Here is a 16,680-nt window from a genome sequence, read left to right as displayed (position 1 = left end):
AGCCCGGGAGACTCTGCCCCTCACTACCAGCATCCTGTACCCTCAGCCCTACCTATAGGCTCCACATTTATTCCTTCTGTACTGTCCACCTGCTGATCTGTACACATCAATCACCCTCCAATAATCGATCAGAGGAGCTGCAGACATTGCATATATTATGCCAGTCTCGTTTTTATACCAGTCTCGCCTCTTACATTACATTTCGTTGCTGTATTTCCAGTAATATATAGAACAATGATTACCCGCATGAGATTGATATATTAATATTAATATCTAAGACAATGGAGAAGAGACGTGGGTCGACGCCTCTGATCGGCCGATCAGGCTGCTTGGATGGAGCTCGTGCAGTTATCGCGATTGCACTCATCGCGATTGCACTCCTGGATCTCAAAGTCGTTATAAATATAATTATATAAATTGCGGCAATTAGAAAACAATGTGTTAAGTTTTATGAAAGTGACATGTCAATGATGACTGATCGTCTGGATGGCTGATGAGTGATATCTGATATATGACTGATGTATGGATGATAAAACTGGTGATTTGGTCATTCTAAATTATAGGGGGCTGTTATATATTATATTATAGACCCTGTGGTCTATGTAGATGATATTATTACATTGTGCATTATTATTTGTAGAAATATAACATAATCCTATACGGTAAACACTGCTGAACCCTAGAACATAAGTTCTATCTGTGAATTCAGAATTACCAACGAGTGACCGACTATTAGTATTAAGATAAGAAATTCGTATTGACAATTATTGTATCAATAAATACGTGTTATTATTATACTGTTATATAAGTAGAACAATGTATTGGTATTTTACTAGTTGTACTTTATTCATACATGAATAATTATTTTATAAATGATTATAAAATTGATACCGACAAAATAATATATAATAATTATATATTCTAATAATTATAGTTATTCTAAGTGTCTCATGTATACTCAGTGATTTCTGCTCTTCGATGTGCACAATGTTTTTTGTCTTTATAAGTTTCCTGTCTATATGATTTTCAGTATTTTATAGCCTTTCCCTCCCGTTGGGTGCAGTTAGATCTCTGCTGATGCTTCTTGCTCCATTCATTCAATATGAGTCCGGCCGCAGATAACACCTCCTGGTAACTAGTGATAATATAATAACACAGTGCAGGCAGCCTGGTGACCTGAGCCATACACAAGAAGACAATGACAATGCTGGATCACAAATACATTGGGACTTTCCTCCACTTACTGCTATGAATAAACTTGTATATTGTGATGGAGGGATTCATATAAAGTGACTTCTGACTGGTAATCCGACTATGCTGTGTATTATACCATTATATTACATACATACATACGTTACATTGTTAATAGTTATTACAATATATATCCCCCTAAACTCAAGTGTCACATCTGCACACAAGGTCATATACTGTTATTTTTAAATTATTATTATTATTATTATTATTATTATTATTATTATTATTATTATTATTAATAATAATAATAATAATAGAGATTCATTACAATTTCTTCTAGAGAGTAACTTTACACATAATATATTCATACATTGATGTGTTTGCTGCAAAAAAAATGGAAAAGTCTCCAAATTCCAAGCTGATGTAATTTCAACCTTCTAGCCTGGGCAGGTTTTCCACCTGATCTAGGAAAAAGCAGTCTACCTCTCTGCCATGTGACAACCAGTACTCCAGAAGTTGTCAGTTTTCTGGAGTAAATTGTCCTGCGTATGACCAGCTTTACACACAGAAACCTAGATTGATACCGCTTTAATTGGGGGTCGAATTCTGCTCAGCACTTACTGCCCATAAGACAGCTGCCTGCCCTTGGAATCCCTGCTGTGCTGCTAAAACTGGCAGAACAGCAAGAGGCATTTCCCTCTTCCTCCTTATTTCCTTCTTTAGTTATGAGATAATGGAAGTTTTGTTACACTTAGTTTTAGTTTTTAGACGGTTTTATCTACTTTGAGTGTTACAAAAATGATGACCGGAATGGCTCATTAAGGCTGAGTTCACAAATATCAATTGTGTCTGGCTAGTTGTTTTCTGGCTGAGCTGGGCACAATTGATGACAAACTTGTGCACTTTAGCCTGACACAGCCAGAGAGAAAAATGCTGCATGCAGCGTTTTTCTATCCGGCGCAGGGAGACCTTTGACATCACAAATGATGCATCAGAAGCCAAAACTGCTCCTATAGGTGGTACAGAAATGCCAGAGGGGAAAAAACGGATCATCAAATGCGATGGGTGAGTTTAAGAGCTTACAGGGGTTGTTTCAAGAATTTAAAGTTATCTCCTAACCACAGGATAGGTGATAACATGCTGATCGGTGGAGGTCCGACCACTAGGACCCCTACCAATCACGAGAACATTGGTCTCGTTCCACTGAATGGAGCAGCAGGGCACAAGCGCGACCTGCCGCTCCACTCAGTGGAATGGAACCCTTGTTCTTGTAATCGGTGGAGGTCCTAGCGGTTGGGGTCCCGTTCCAGTGAATGGAGAGGCAGGTCACGCTTGCCCTGCTGCTCCATTCATTCTCTACAGCACTGCCATAGATAGCCAAGCACTGTATTTGGCTATCTTCGACAGACCCATAGACTCTGAATGGAGCGCCAGTGTGCATACGCAACCTGCTGCTCAGTTAATTTGGAAGAACAGGAACCCCGTTGTCGTAATCGATGGGAGTCCCAGCGGGTGGACCCCCACCAATCAGCTTTCTGAGCTACTCTGTTTCCGTAAGTCCCATAGAACTGAATGGTAGTTACAGAAACAGCGTAGCTCACATGCTACGCTGCTTCCATAACTGCCATTCACTACTATGGGAGTTACGGAAACAGCTTAGCTCAGCGAGCTATGCTCTTTCTGTAATTCATGGTCGGAAATCTCACGATTCAACCAAAACACAGAGAGGTAGAACGGGTTTTAGGGGGCCCCGTTCTAGAGATAGGTGCGGGTCCCAGAGGTGTGACCCGCATCTATCTGACATTTATGACATATCCTGTGGATATGTCATAAATGTCTCCAATGGGAAAACCCCTTTAATGATTTCTCCAAGAGCTAATTGGCAAAAGGTGTTTCAATTAAGGAGATGAGATTTCAAGGTCTAAGTTTCACAGGTGATTTACCCATTAGGGTATGTGCACACACACTAATTACGTCCGTAATTGACGGACGTATTTCGGCCGCAAGTCCCGGACCGAACACAGTGCAAGGAGCCGGGCTCCTAGCATCATACTTATGTACGATGCTAGAAGTCCCTGCCTCGCTGCAGGACAACTGTCCCGTACTGTAAACATGATTACAGTATGGGACAGTTGTCCTGCAGCGAGGCAGGGACTCCTAGCATCGTACATAAGTATGATGCTAGGAGCCCGGCTCCCTGCACTGTGTTCGGTCCGGGACTTGCGGCCGAAATACGTCCGTCAATTACGGACGTAATTAGTGTGTGTGCACATACCCTTAAACGAAGGCACAGAAAGTCTTGTTACTGACAAATCTCGTCTTCTTAAGAAATATTGGTTAGTGTGAACCATGCTTCTAGGCAAACAACTTTCAGAAGAGAGATGCGTGAAGCTTGAAAAGGCTACAAAAGCATAAAGACCTGGGTGTACATCAATCCATGGCTAGACAAATTGTCTACAAATGGAGAAAATTCAGCATTTACAGTAGCAGCAAAAGTGAAAGTTAAATCTGCAGCGTGTAAATTTATGCTGCCTTTTCGTTGCTTTTCTGTTGCAGGTTTTCCACTTTGAATACAATGGGAATGTAAAACTCGCAACAAATAGCCAAGTGTTGCGACTTTTGAGGCAGAAACGCTGAACAAAATAGCTTATACTTACCACCGGGGCGTTGTCATAGCAACGCATATCTACTATTTTTCTTCCAGGCCAGCCTCCTGGGATGACATTTCATCCTACGGATGTAGCCATCTTTATCTTGACTAATAACTTGCTGCAGCGTGATATCACATAACAAAAGCCATTGAAAAAGTCAAGATAAAGGATCTTGCCACTGTGTATTTAATGCATTAAAAGTCAAGATAAAGACAGCTACATCTGTATGTGACAAATGCAGCCAATCACAAGCTGCAGCGTTCACATGGGCTGCAGCGTCATCCCAGGAGGCCGGACTGCATTTCAACGGAGAGACACGTTGCCATGACTACTTCTGCTACGGCTGCTACGGGGCCCGCGGCATGAGGGGGCCCATGTCGTCCGCCGGCACGGGCCCCCACCATTGTCGGAGGCTCCGCTAGCTGCCGCTATGGCTGCTACAGCGGGACACCACTGAAGACTACCGCAGAGCAGGGAGGTATCTCCCCGCTCTGCCATTAAACAAAAGACATGTATCCCCTCTCCACAGGAAAGGGGATACATGTGTGATCGCTGGCAGCGATAAGGAGAACAGGGGACTAAAAGTCCCCTGAAGTTCTCCATCACAAACCTCGGACTTCCGGGGCCTGTGTCGGCAGCTCCATAGAAATTAATGGAGCGCAGGTCGCGCTTGTGCGCATGCGTGACCCGTGCTCCTTTCATTTTTATTGAGCTGCGCAGACGCCGGAAGTCAGAGGTTAGTCATGGAGAACTTCGGGGACTTTCAATCCCACGTTCTCCCTATCGCTGCCAGCGATCACACATGTATCCCCTATCCTGTGGATAGGGGATGCATGTTATTTGTAGGACACACTGTAGGTCGCATTTTTTTGGGGGGTTGGGGACGCTGTATGGCGTTCCTTACAGGGGGGACTGTATGGCGTTCCCTACAGGGGGGCTGTATGGTGTTCCCTGCAGGGGTGGTGGCTGTATGGCGTTCCCTGCGGGGGCTGTATGGCGTTCCCTGTGGGGGGTGCTGTATAACGTTCCCTACAGGGGGGGCTGTATGGCGTTATCTACAGGGGGGCTGTATGGCGCTAACGCCATACAGCCCCCACTGTAGAGAACGCCATACAGCCCCCCCCTGTAGATAATGCCGTACAGCCCCCCCCTGTAGATAACGGCATACAGCCCCCCTGTAGATAACGCCATACAGCCCTCCTGTAGATAACGCCATACAGTCCCCCCTGTAGGTAACGCCATACAGCCCCCCTGTAGATAACGCCATACAGCCCCCCTGTAGGGAACGCCATACAGCCCCCCCTGTAGATAACGCCATACAGCCCCCCCTGTAGATAACACCATACACCCCCCCCCCTTTAGCTAACACCATACAGACCCCCTGTAGATAGCGCCATACAGCCCCCCATGTAGATAACGCCATACAGCCGCCCCCTGTAGATGGCGCCATAATCTATCTACAAAGGGGGCTGTATGGCGTTATCTACAGGGGGGGCTGTATGGCGTTATCTACAGGGGGGGCTGTATGGCGCTATCTACAGGGGGGGCTGTTTGGCACTATCTACAAGGGGGGCTGTATGGCGCTATCTACAGGGGGTCTGTATGGCGTTATCTACAGAGGGGGCTGTATGGCGTTATCTACAGGGGGGGCTGTATGGCGCTATCTACAGGGGGGCTGTATGGCGTTATCTACAGGGGGGGCTGTATGGCACTATCTACAGGGGGGCTGTATGGCGTTATCTACAGGGGGGCTGTATGGCGTTATCTACAGGGGGGCTGTATGGCGTTATCTACAGGGGGCTGTATGGCGTTATCTACAGGGAGGGCTGTATGGCGCTATCTACAGGGGGGGCTGTATGGCGCTATCTACAAGGGGGGCTGTATGGCGTTATCTACAGGGGGGCTGTATGGCGCTATCTACAGGGGGTCTGTATGGCGTTATCTACAGAGGGGGCTGTATGGCGCTATCTACAGGGGGGACTGTATGGCGTTATCTACAGTGGGGGCTGTATGGCGCTATCTACAGGGGGGCTGTATGGCGTTATCTACAGGGGGGGCTGTATGGCGCTATCTACAGGGGGGCTGTATGGCGCTATCTACAGAGGCGGCTGTATGGCGCTATCTACAGGGGGGCTGTATGGCGTTATCTACAGGGGGGGCTGTAAAAAAAGCACAATCTACAAGGGGGGGGCCCAGTCTTTCCTAGTTACGCCCCTGATCACCAGATACAACTGACATCTTAATTTGGCTTTAGGGTAATTTTTAATCAAAGGTATTTTCTAATTCTATATATCTGCTCAGTCTTCTGCTTGTTGTCCTATTAAATCCGTCATTTTAATGCAGTTCTGTGAGGGAAGCAAGTGCCAGTTTATCAGGCTTCCTAGATTATTTGATGCCAGATCAAAGGAATTTCTCTATCGATAGTTTATTTATCAAATATAACTTCCAAAAAATATTATCTATTAACCGGGCTCTACCATTCCCTGTTAAATCTATTTTTAAAAACAAAAAACAAATGGAAGAGAGAAGCTAATTGTGAACTTACAGTGATGGACCTGCCTGAGATGTCATCTGAGCTTCACTGCTTCTTTAATAGGCCATGTTCAGACATGGCAGAATTTTTCCGCTGCAAATATTGGTGCAGATTCGGGGCAATTACGCAACGAATTTAACGTTATTCAGATGTTGCAGATATCACAGCGGACTTGCCACAGATTTCAGTTTTTGCATTGCAAAGGCTGAAATCTGTGTCAAGAAGTCCGCTTCTTCTCCGCAACATAATGAGCATGCTGCGGAGGGGAAATTCTGCAACGCAGACTAAATTCCGCAGTTATTTTCCGCAACGTCTGAACTGAGTTTCCTAAAAATATATAGAAACAAATGTAAAAAACGGCTGGTGCAGAATTCCACTGCGGACTGTCCGCAACGGAATTCAACAGCAATTCCACCACGTCTGAATGTGCCCTTACTCAAATAAGTAGATAATAATGTACCCTTATATGAATCCTATCTTTTGAGTAAGGCAGACACCAGAGTTTGATTTTAATGGCCACAGCAGCCATTTATTATTTGTAATAATAAATAATTTATGAATAACAAATTAAAATAACCTTGAATTCCCACAATGGAATTCTACATATAAATAAATAAATAAAACGCGACCCTATCAGGGTCATAACATTAACATTTTACAAACCCAATGACAAACAGAATGACAGGGGCAAGTCCTTGTAGACACCGATATTTTATTTACTGGTCATCTGCCCACCAATACCTTACCCCCAGCCGTAACCCGGCTTGGGGGCACCGATTACCTTTGGCAGATGACCTCCACAATATATCCAAGCCTTCAAAAGGGGTAACACCCTAAGAAGCCGTCTTCCAACTAATTGGGGGGTGCAACCCGTGATGCATCCCCCCCCACTTTTTACGACCTACTTCAAGGACTCCCCCCGCAGCTGCAATGAAAAATACAAAAACAGACTATAGCAGACACCCACAACAGACTTCTGTCCACCAGACAGTAGACAGCCCCCTACCATCAAACAATGCAGGAATAAGCCAATCCAATCCAGGGCGGGCAGGCGGGGACGTGTTCTTGCTTCCGCGTCCTGGCAAAGAGAGGGAGAGAGACAGCAGGGAAGAAGGTACAGCCCCTAAACACCCCACCCCTTATCCTACAAGCCTTCATACTCTGTACCTACTTTGTAATCCCATAGGCCAACCAACTCACTAACCCTCCCAGCTATTTTAGTCATGGAGGCCCCCCCTTATTTTATTTTTTTGTCTTCCTCTTCTCTATGGCTGGTAGAAAAGTGCAGTAAAACTGGTTATAGACATTTTTTTAAAAGCATGCAAGAGCTTATGTCTATGGGACATGACAAGCCCCTACTCAAGACTTCAGGTGGGGAGAAATAAGGTTCTGATTGTTACTGTCCAACTATTATGTTACCCAGATATAAGTGGCATCAGATGTGTTTGGCAGCACCTTATCTGATAAAAGTTATCCTATGTCTATAGCCAGCTTAAATAGTCCTAATGGTTTTTCAGAATTTCTGTTGCCACTTTATGTTATGTCATCACCAACACGTTTCTTGCATTTGGCATCTTTAGGGCACGTTGAGTCGTGGCGGATTTGCTGTGGAATTCTGTTGCAGACAGTGGAAATCCGCAGCTGTCTTGTCTTTCTTTGGTTTTTATAGCTTTTTAGTTTACTTAGAGCAGACGTTGCAGAAAACAGCGTCTGCGAAAAATAGTTTGCGGAGCAGAATTTACATTCCACATCATGCTCAGTGTGTTACGGAAAAGCAGCAGATTTTCACTGTGGATTTCAACTTTTGCAATGCAAAGGCTGAAAGCTATGTCAAGTCCGCTGCAAAATCTGCCACGCCTGGATAAACACTCCTACATGTAAAGTTTACAGCAGATTGCTGCAAATTTGCGGCAATATCCACAGTGTAAAATTCCTGCCACGTCTGAACATGGCTTTGGACATCATACGGCTACCTTGGCAACTGGGCCAACCTGTGTGGTGGTGTATCTCCGGCTGCCGATTATACATTTCGTCAGCTACTAGATCCTGACAGTATCTACCTTAGTGCTGCTAAATAATATTATTAGGATGTGTTCAAATCAGCGTTGACTTTCCGTTAAGGGGTTCCGTCTGAGGTTTCCATCGGGTTAACCCCTCAACGGAAAGTCAAACGAAAACCTTAGCTTGCTGCATCACCATTGTTGTCAATGGTGGCGGAACCGTTGCTAATGGTTTTCGTTTGTCCCCGTTGTGACAGGGTTCAGTTGTTTTGACGGAATCAATAGCACAGTCTACTGTGCTATTGATTCTGTCAAAAAACGGAACCCTGTCACAACGGTGACAAACGGAAACCATTAGCAACGTTTCCGCCACCATTGACATCAATGGGGATGCAATCGGAAGCTAACGAGATCATTTGGTCTGGGCAGACCTTGCTTAGACCGCGCTGCTGCCGCTTCATTCGCTACTTGGCTCTGTCCGCCCTACTCACTCGTATTTAGGAGGAGAAGGGCAGACGGAGCCAAGTATGGCGGCCGCAGCAGTGGTCTGAGTGAGGTCGGTGCGTGCCGGCCCAAGAGCGGACCAGTCCGGTCACCTGACCTGAGTCAGTGATGTGAGGTCAGGTGACCGGACTAGTCCACTTCCGTCACAGCATGCCCTGACATCACTAGTCCACTCCTGGGCCGGCACAGTCCAGTCACCTGACCTCAGTGACGTGAGGTCAGGTGACTGATCTGGTCCACTCCCGTCACAGCACGCTCCGATCTCCCTCTGACCGCCGCTGCTGCTGTTTTAGGAGCAGGAGGTCGGACGGAGTCAATTATGGCAGCGGTCTGAGTGCAGTCGGTGCCTGCCGGCCCGAAGACTGGACCAGTCTGGTCACCTGACCTGAGTCAGTGACATGAGGTCAGAGGACAAGATTGGTCCACTTCCGTCACAGCTTGCCCTGACATCACTCTGACTGCCGCTGCTTTCCCTCCTTGGCTCCGTCCGCCCACCCTACTCACCCTAAGTGAGGTCAGGTGACTTAAAGGCTTTTCATTTTCATCAAGGACATTTATGATATATCCACAGGATATGTCATAAATGTCAGAAAGTTGATCTATCTCTAGAACGGGGCCCCCTAAACCCCGTTCTACCTCTTTGTGTTGTGGCTGAAGCTTGTGATTTCCGACCATGAAGAAGAAAACAGCGCAGCTTGATGAACGTTTCCGTAAGTCCCATAGAACTGAATAGTAGTTACTGAAACAGCGTAACTCGCATGCTATGTTGCTTCAGTAACTGCTATTCCCTACTATGGGAGTTACGGAAACAGCACAGCTCAGCAAGCTACGCTGTTTTTTTCTTCATAGTCAGAAATCAGCTGGAATACACAGAGGTAGAGATAGAGATAGGTGCGGGTCCCAAAGGTGGGACTCGCATTTATCTGACATTTATGACATATCCTATGGATATGTCATAAATGTCCCTGATGGGAAAAGCCCTTTAAGTAAATCAGAACTTACTGCTTCGATTAATAACCTATATATAGATCAGAGCATTACCTATAGCACAAGACAAAAAGTATAATATTCACAGAACCAATATATCTAATGAACTAATAAATAAATCAACCAATCAAAAAGTATGAGAAATATATAAACTTTATTAGTCCCCACACAGAGGACGAGATGCGTCCTCAGGGGAATATGCTCTTTTGCCATCAAGAAGGGGCTGGACGGAGCCTGCAGGGCTGAAGGGAAGCCTCCATGACCTCCCTGGTAGGGAAAGGGTTAACTTGTGAGGGAGAGTTGGAGGGAGTTGGAGGGGGTTAGGGAGGAGTCAGGGGCCGTTGCTGCTCTTCCCGCTGTTTTCGGCATTGAGCCGGAAGCAGCGGAGGGAGTAACACAGTAAGGACAAGCTCCCCGTTGCCGCGCTCGTACAGCATGTCAGAGGCATTTTTGTTAGAGCAGCTGCGTGCTGCTGCTGTGCACCACGGTCCCGGATGGCTGGAGGAGACCGTGGCTGCATTAGCGAGGATCCCGGACGCCGTGTTGCCATGTCAGGCCCGGCGTTCGGGGTCTGTTGCAGGGGACAGGCTCCCCTCCCCCGGCCCCCTTCCTAGCATGGCGGCGGGGGGGAGTCGGCAACAACTGCTCCTGTCCGGAGCAGGCAGAGAGCGTTGCCGGGGGTGACGGCGACGCAGGTCGTGTCGACCCGTCCCTCCCGGCGGTCTCGACCTCCAGAGCGCCTTAGTCCTGAGACAGTCCCGCGGACACGGCGTCGCAGAGGGAGCCCGATCTCGGACGCTGCAGGCCAGGCAGCTGGGGGGACCGCCCCTTCCCAGGCCCTGCGTCCTGGCAGGAATCCCAAGCCGCGACGGGGTTCGGCGGTGAGCAGGGAGTCGCAGGCCGGGCTCCCTGTCACCCCTCCACCATCGGATGGAAGATCTGGAAGACGAGGTACGGCCGCCCCGCCTGGTGATGTTCCGGCCACGGGGCAGGCCTCTTCAGGATCAGCGAGACGGACGCCTAGATCTGCAGCGACGTTGAGGCAACAGGTCCAGTCGGAAGTCTGGGTTCCATCGGTCGGGCGGCAGGTTGCCGGCCCATCAGTCAGCGCTTCATCATCTCCGATCCGAAGATGTCGGTGGGATGGCCAGTCGTCTGCGAGAGAGGAGCTGGAGGATGGTGAACTGGACGTGTATCGTCGAGGTCAGGATGGTCCGGCTGACGGGAACACAGCGCCTGTGCGGCCCGGTGAGTGTGTAACTCCATCATTGTCGTATCCAGCGATTTTTATGTCGGGTGTCAGCGGGGGGGCTGCTAGCGTCGCATCGGTGGCCGGTAGTGGCGCGGGCGGGCGCGATGGCGCGGGTCTGGCAGATTTAGTGGGTTGCTTGAGGGAGCTGGTCGGGCGCCTGGATAGGGCGGCGGCGCCGGTAGTTTCGGAAGTGTCCTCGGCGGAAGTGTGGGAGGGCCCCAGGGACGTGGGATTGGTACAGGCGCGGCCCGTGCTGGCGGTTAGGGAGGCGGTCGCGGTGTCGGTACAGACCGAGGCACAAAAGGATGGCGATCGGGTGCATATTGATGACCGTGCTCGGGGGGAGGTGTACGTTTGTTTCGAGGGTCCGTTGGGGGCGCATTTAAAGCAGGAGGTGCGCGAGCGGATCTGGAAGGACGAATATGTGGAGATTTTTTCTCTCTTGCCGCTCGCTAAATTTAATTTGGATAAGAGCAAGCGGGACGAGAGTAAAAAGGACGAGGAAGAACGGCGGCGGTATAGGCTTATCCCGCAAACGTTCGTTAATTGGTCGCAGGCGTTCGCCATATTGGCTAGTGTGATAGGGGAAAAGGCGCCGGAAAATTGTTCGGCGTTGTTTTGTTATTTTGATGCCATTGGGGAGGCTCATAGGGCGTATGGGGGTCAGGCGTGGCTGCGGTACGATGAGCAATTCCGTCAGCGAAAAGCGGTTCGGCCGGCGATTCGGTGGGACCAGAAGGATATTGCTCTCTGGTTACGGGTTACGGCTCCGGTTAGGCAGTCCTTTCCCGGGAGCGCCGGCCAGGGAGGCCAGTCTAGTCAGGTTGGACAAAGCGGCGGGGGAAAGGCGGGTTTTTGCTGCCAATTTAATGAAGGCCAGTGTAAGTTCGGGGCCACGTGCAAGTTCAAGCACGTGTGTTCCGAGTGTAATGGGGCTTCACAAGGGGCGGCAAAATGTATGCGGAAAAAGAGGTCAGGAAACCAGCCCTCCGCGGCTGGTCAAGGGGGTGTCGCCGGTGAGGGTGGAAAAGATGGCCCCTTATCTAAATGAGTATCCGGATAGGGCGGCGGCTAAGTTGCTTTACGAAGGGTTTCGTGTTGGTTTTGTTATTCCTCCGCCTCCTTATGAGGTTCCGGTTACGCGGAGGAATTTAAAATCGGCTTACTTGCATGCAAAAGTCGTGTCGGAAAAGTTGTTAAAAGAAGTTTCGTTGGGCCGCATGTCGGGGCCGTTTGTTGAGTCACCGGTAAAAGATTTAGTTGTGTCCCCGTTGGGTATTGTCCCTAAACGCGAGCCCGGAAAATTTCGTTTGATTCAACATTTATCGTATCCCAAGGGTTCGTCGGTAAATGACGGGATTGATCACGAGTTGTGCTCCGTAGTTTATACCTCATTCGATAAGGCGGTGGGGTTAGTGCGGGCTGCGGGTCCAGGTGCGCTGCTAGCAAAAACCGACATCGAGGCGGCGTTCAGGTTGTTGCCGGTTCATCCAGAAAGCCAACGGCTGTTGGGTTGTTTTTGGAATGGGGCTTTTTACGTGGATCGGTGCCTTCCGATGGGGTGTTCCCTTTCTTGTGCATACTTCGAGGCGTTTAGTAGCTTCGTGGAGTGGGTAACGAGGGGAGTATCCGGGGTCGACTCGTTGATCCATTACTTAGATGATTTTTTGTGCGTTGGCCCGGGGGGTTCGCCGGTTTGCGGTAATTTGCTTCATGCACTGCAGAAGGTGGCGAGGGATTTTGGGATTCCTTTGGCGCCAGAAAAAACAGAGGGCCCGGTAGCGACGATTTGTTTTTTGGGAATCGAAATAGACTCGGTGGCAATGGAGTGTCGTCTCCCTGCGGATAAGTTGGGTGCTTTGAGGCTGGAGGTTCGGCGGGCTTGTAGAATGAAGAAAATGACGCTGCGGGAGCTTCAGTCGCTGCTGGGGAAGTTGAATTTCGCCTGCCGGATTATGCCGATGGGGAGGGTGTTTGGTAGGAGGTTGGCGGCGGCAACGGCGGGAGTGCGTGCGCCGCATCATTTTGTGCGGCTCAAGGAGGAGCACCGAGCTGATCTTCAGGTTTGGGATGACTTCTTGGGCCAGTACAATGGTCGCTCGCTATGGATGGCCCCAGCGCAGGATACGAGTGATTTGAATATTTTTACGGATGCGGCTGGGGCGGGCGGTTTTGGAGCTTACGGGGGAGGTCCGTGGTGCGCAGGTCAATGGCCGGCTAGCTGGGTGTCCAGTGGACTCACGCGGAATCTGGCCCTGCTCGAGCAGTTTCCCATCGTGGTGGCGGCTACCATTTGGGGGGACAGGCTCAGGGATAAGAAGGTCCGTTTTTACTGCGACAACATGGGGGTGGTGCTGGCCATTAATAACATCACGGCGTCCTCTCCTCCGGTAGTTCAATTGTTGCGACATTTAGTGTTGGTGTGTTTGTCGTTGAACGCGTGGGTGGTGGCGGTGCATGTCCCGGGTGTATGGAATTGTATCGCTGATGCTCTTTCTCGCTCGCAGTGGGACCGGTTTCGGCAATTGGCACCGGGAGCGGAACGTCTCGGTTTGGCTTGTCCGGAGCATCTTTGGGATCTGGTATCGGTCCCGTAGAACAACTGTTACAAAGGTCTTTGGCGCGCACGACGTGGAGTGCTTATGCTGCTTGTTGGAGGCAGTGGGAGGAGTGGGTAAGAGAGTTGGGTGACGTCAATACGGATAGAGACAGGTTGGTGGCACTTTTGTACTGGTTAGGGGACGCCTGGGAGGTGGGGTTTTCAGTGGCGAAGGTGAACCGGTTCATATCTGCGGTGGCGTTTGGGTTTAAGTTGCGGGGCTTTCAGGATGTATCGAAGGAATTTCTGGTATCGCAGGCTTTGAAGGGGTTGCGCCGAGGTAGGGTGGAGGCGGATAGTAGAAGGCCTGTGTCGTTTGCTTTGCTTAGCTCGTTGGGCGGTTCATTAGCATCGGTCTGTCGTTCTTCAGACGAAATGGATTTGTTTCGGTTGGCTTTTTCGTTAGCGTTCTTTGGGGCATTTAGAATAGGTGAGTTGGTGTCGCCAAGTACCAAACAGGCAGGGGGGCTGAGATCTGGGGAGGTGAGCCTATTCGCAGATCGGCTGGAGGTATGGTTGCGTCGGTCAAAAACTGACCAAGTAGGGAAGGGTAAACTGATAGTTTTGTTCGCCCTCCCGGGGTCGGTTATGTGCCCAGTAGAGTGCATGCGGGGTTTTACGCCAAACAGGGGGTCTCCAGATTTGCCTTTGTTACGTCATGTGGACGGGTCGTTTTTGTCCAGGTTTCAGTTTGGAGCTGTATTTAAAAAATGTTTGACGGCGGTTGGTGTCGCGGCAGGCTCATATTCATCTCATTCCTTCAGGATTGGCGCAGCAACAGAAGCGGGGCGCTGGGGGTTGGATGATGAGGGGGTGAGGCGTATTGGTCGTTGGGAGTCCAACAGGTTTAAGTCCTATGTCCGCCCCCATATGTTATGAATTTTGTTGTTAACGCTTTAAAAATGTTATATGGTGGTGCCTAATTGTTTTTTCCGTTTCAGATTCGCCTCCGTGTTTGGTGTGGTTGATGGGTCATTCTTTCGTGCACTGGGGGGCTTTGAGGGCGGACGTCCGCCCGGATGGTCGCCAGTTGCGCATTCCGCGACAGGATGCGGTTGTGCATTGGCTGGGTTTTAGAGGTATGTCGTGGAGCAGGGTGTTGGCGGAATTCCAGACATATGCTCGGCTTGATAGGGTTCCGGAGGTCTTAGTGTTGCACGTGGGTGGGAATGACTTAGGAGTCCGCCCCTTTCGTGAGTTGGTGCCGGATATCAAACATGATATGTTGTGTTTGTGGGTATCTTATCCCAAGTTGGTGATAGTGTGGTCGGACATAGTCCCAAGAAAGCATTGGCGGTTAGCTAGATCTGTGGAGAGAGTCAATAAGGCTCGCATTAAAGTTAATCGGGCGGTGTCCCGTTTTGTGGCAAAAAACGGGGGCATTTGCGTGAGGCATAGGGATTTGGAGTCAGGAGTGGGGAATTTCTGGAGGAGTGACGGGGTTCATCTGACCGAGGTTGGCATTGATCTTTGGAGCTTGGCGATAGCAGAAGGCATAGAAAGGGCGGTGGTGGTGTGGAGGAACTCACAGGCTTAAGGTGGTCAAGGCCTGTTTCGCTGTGGCGGGGGGAGTCCTTGAGGCCAGTCAGTACAAAATGGTGGGGGGGTCGCATCGGGGGTATGCGTCCCCCAAAAAAGGTACATGGTTGAAGACTTCATCGGGTGTTATCCCTTTGAAGTGGTCTTCTGGTAGAAGGTATATCACTTGAAGGCTTCATCGGGTGTTATCCCTTTGAAGTGGACTTCTAGTGGTCGGTATATCACTTGAGGGCTTCATCGGGTGTTATCCCCTTGAAGTGGACTTCTAGTGGTTGGAGCCATCTGCAGAGGTGAACGGTGCTTCCGAGCTGGTTTACGGCTGGAGGTAATTGGTGGTTTGCAGATGGCTAACTCGGTGTGTTCTTAAAAAAGGAATATCTGAAAGGGCTTCAAGGACTTCCTCTGCTCGGGTTAATGTTAACGTTAAATTGTTATTTACGTTTCTGACCCATGTTGGGTCATGTGAATTATTAGAAGGAATTCTCTGGTGGATTCCTAACTAGTTATCCGAAGGTTTCGGATTTAAATTGTTTTTATAAAACTGTAAAATTAATAAACGGCTGCTGTGGCCATTTCACATCCAACCTCGGTGTCACGTGTCTTTCCTAAAGGTGGGGGTGGGGGGATAGGATGGGGTAAAGGAAGGTTCGTTAACACACGACTCTACTTAGGCAGGTCAAGAAGGGGCTGGACGGAGCCTGCAGGGCTGAAGGGAAGCCTCCATGACCTCCCTGGTAGGGAAAGGGTTAACTTGTGAGGGAGAGTTGGAGGGAGTTGGAGGGGGTTAGGGAGGAGTCAGGGGGCCGTTGCTGCTCTTCCCGCTGTTTTCGGCATTGAGCCGGAAGCAGCGGAGGGAGTAACACAGTAAGGACAAGCTCCCACCCTCCCGCCCTTGGTTTGTTACGTGGTGGGTCTTTGCGTACGTCCATATAGGAGTGTTGTTTTTTATTTGTGTGCTTATCTAACATGTTTTTCCTTTTTTCCTGAGTAGGTTCTGGTGTCATGGCAGCTGGCGGGGGGAGTCCTTGAGGCCAGTCAGTACAAAATGGTGGGGGGGTCGCATCGGGGGTATGCGTCCCCCAAAAAAGGTACATGGTTGAAGACTTCATCGGGTGTTATCCCTTTGAAGTGGTCTTCTGGTAGAAGGTATATCACTTGAAGGCTTCATCGGGTGTTATCCCTTTGAAGTGGACTTCTAGTGGTCGGTATATCACTTGAGGGCTTCATCGGGTGTTATCCTCTTGAAGTGGACTTCTAGTGGTTGGAGCCATCTGCAGAGGTGAACGGTGCTTCCGAGCTGGTTTACGGCTGGAGGTAATTGGTGGTTTGCAGATGGCTAACTCGGTGTGTTCTTAAAAAAGGAATATCTGAAAGGGCTTCAAGGACTTCCTCTGCTCGGGTTAATGTTAACGTTAAATTGT

This window comes from Rhinoderma darwinii, chromosome 7 (genome assembly GCF_050947455.1).
Source record: "Rhinoderma darwinii isolate aRhiDar2 chromosome 7, aRhiDar2.hap1, whole genome shotgun sequence".
Lineage (NCBI taxonomy): Eukaryota > Metazoa > Chordata > Amphibia > Anura > Rhinodermatidae > Rhinoderma > Rhinoderma darwinii.
This window is presented reverse-complemented; position numbering follows the sequence as displayed.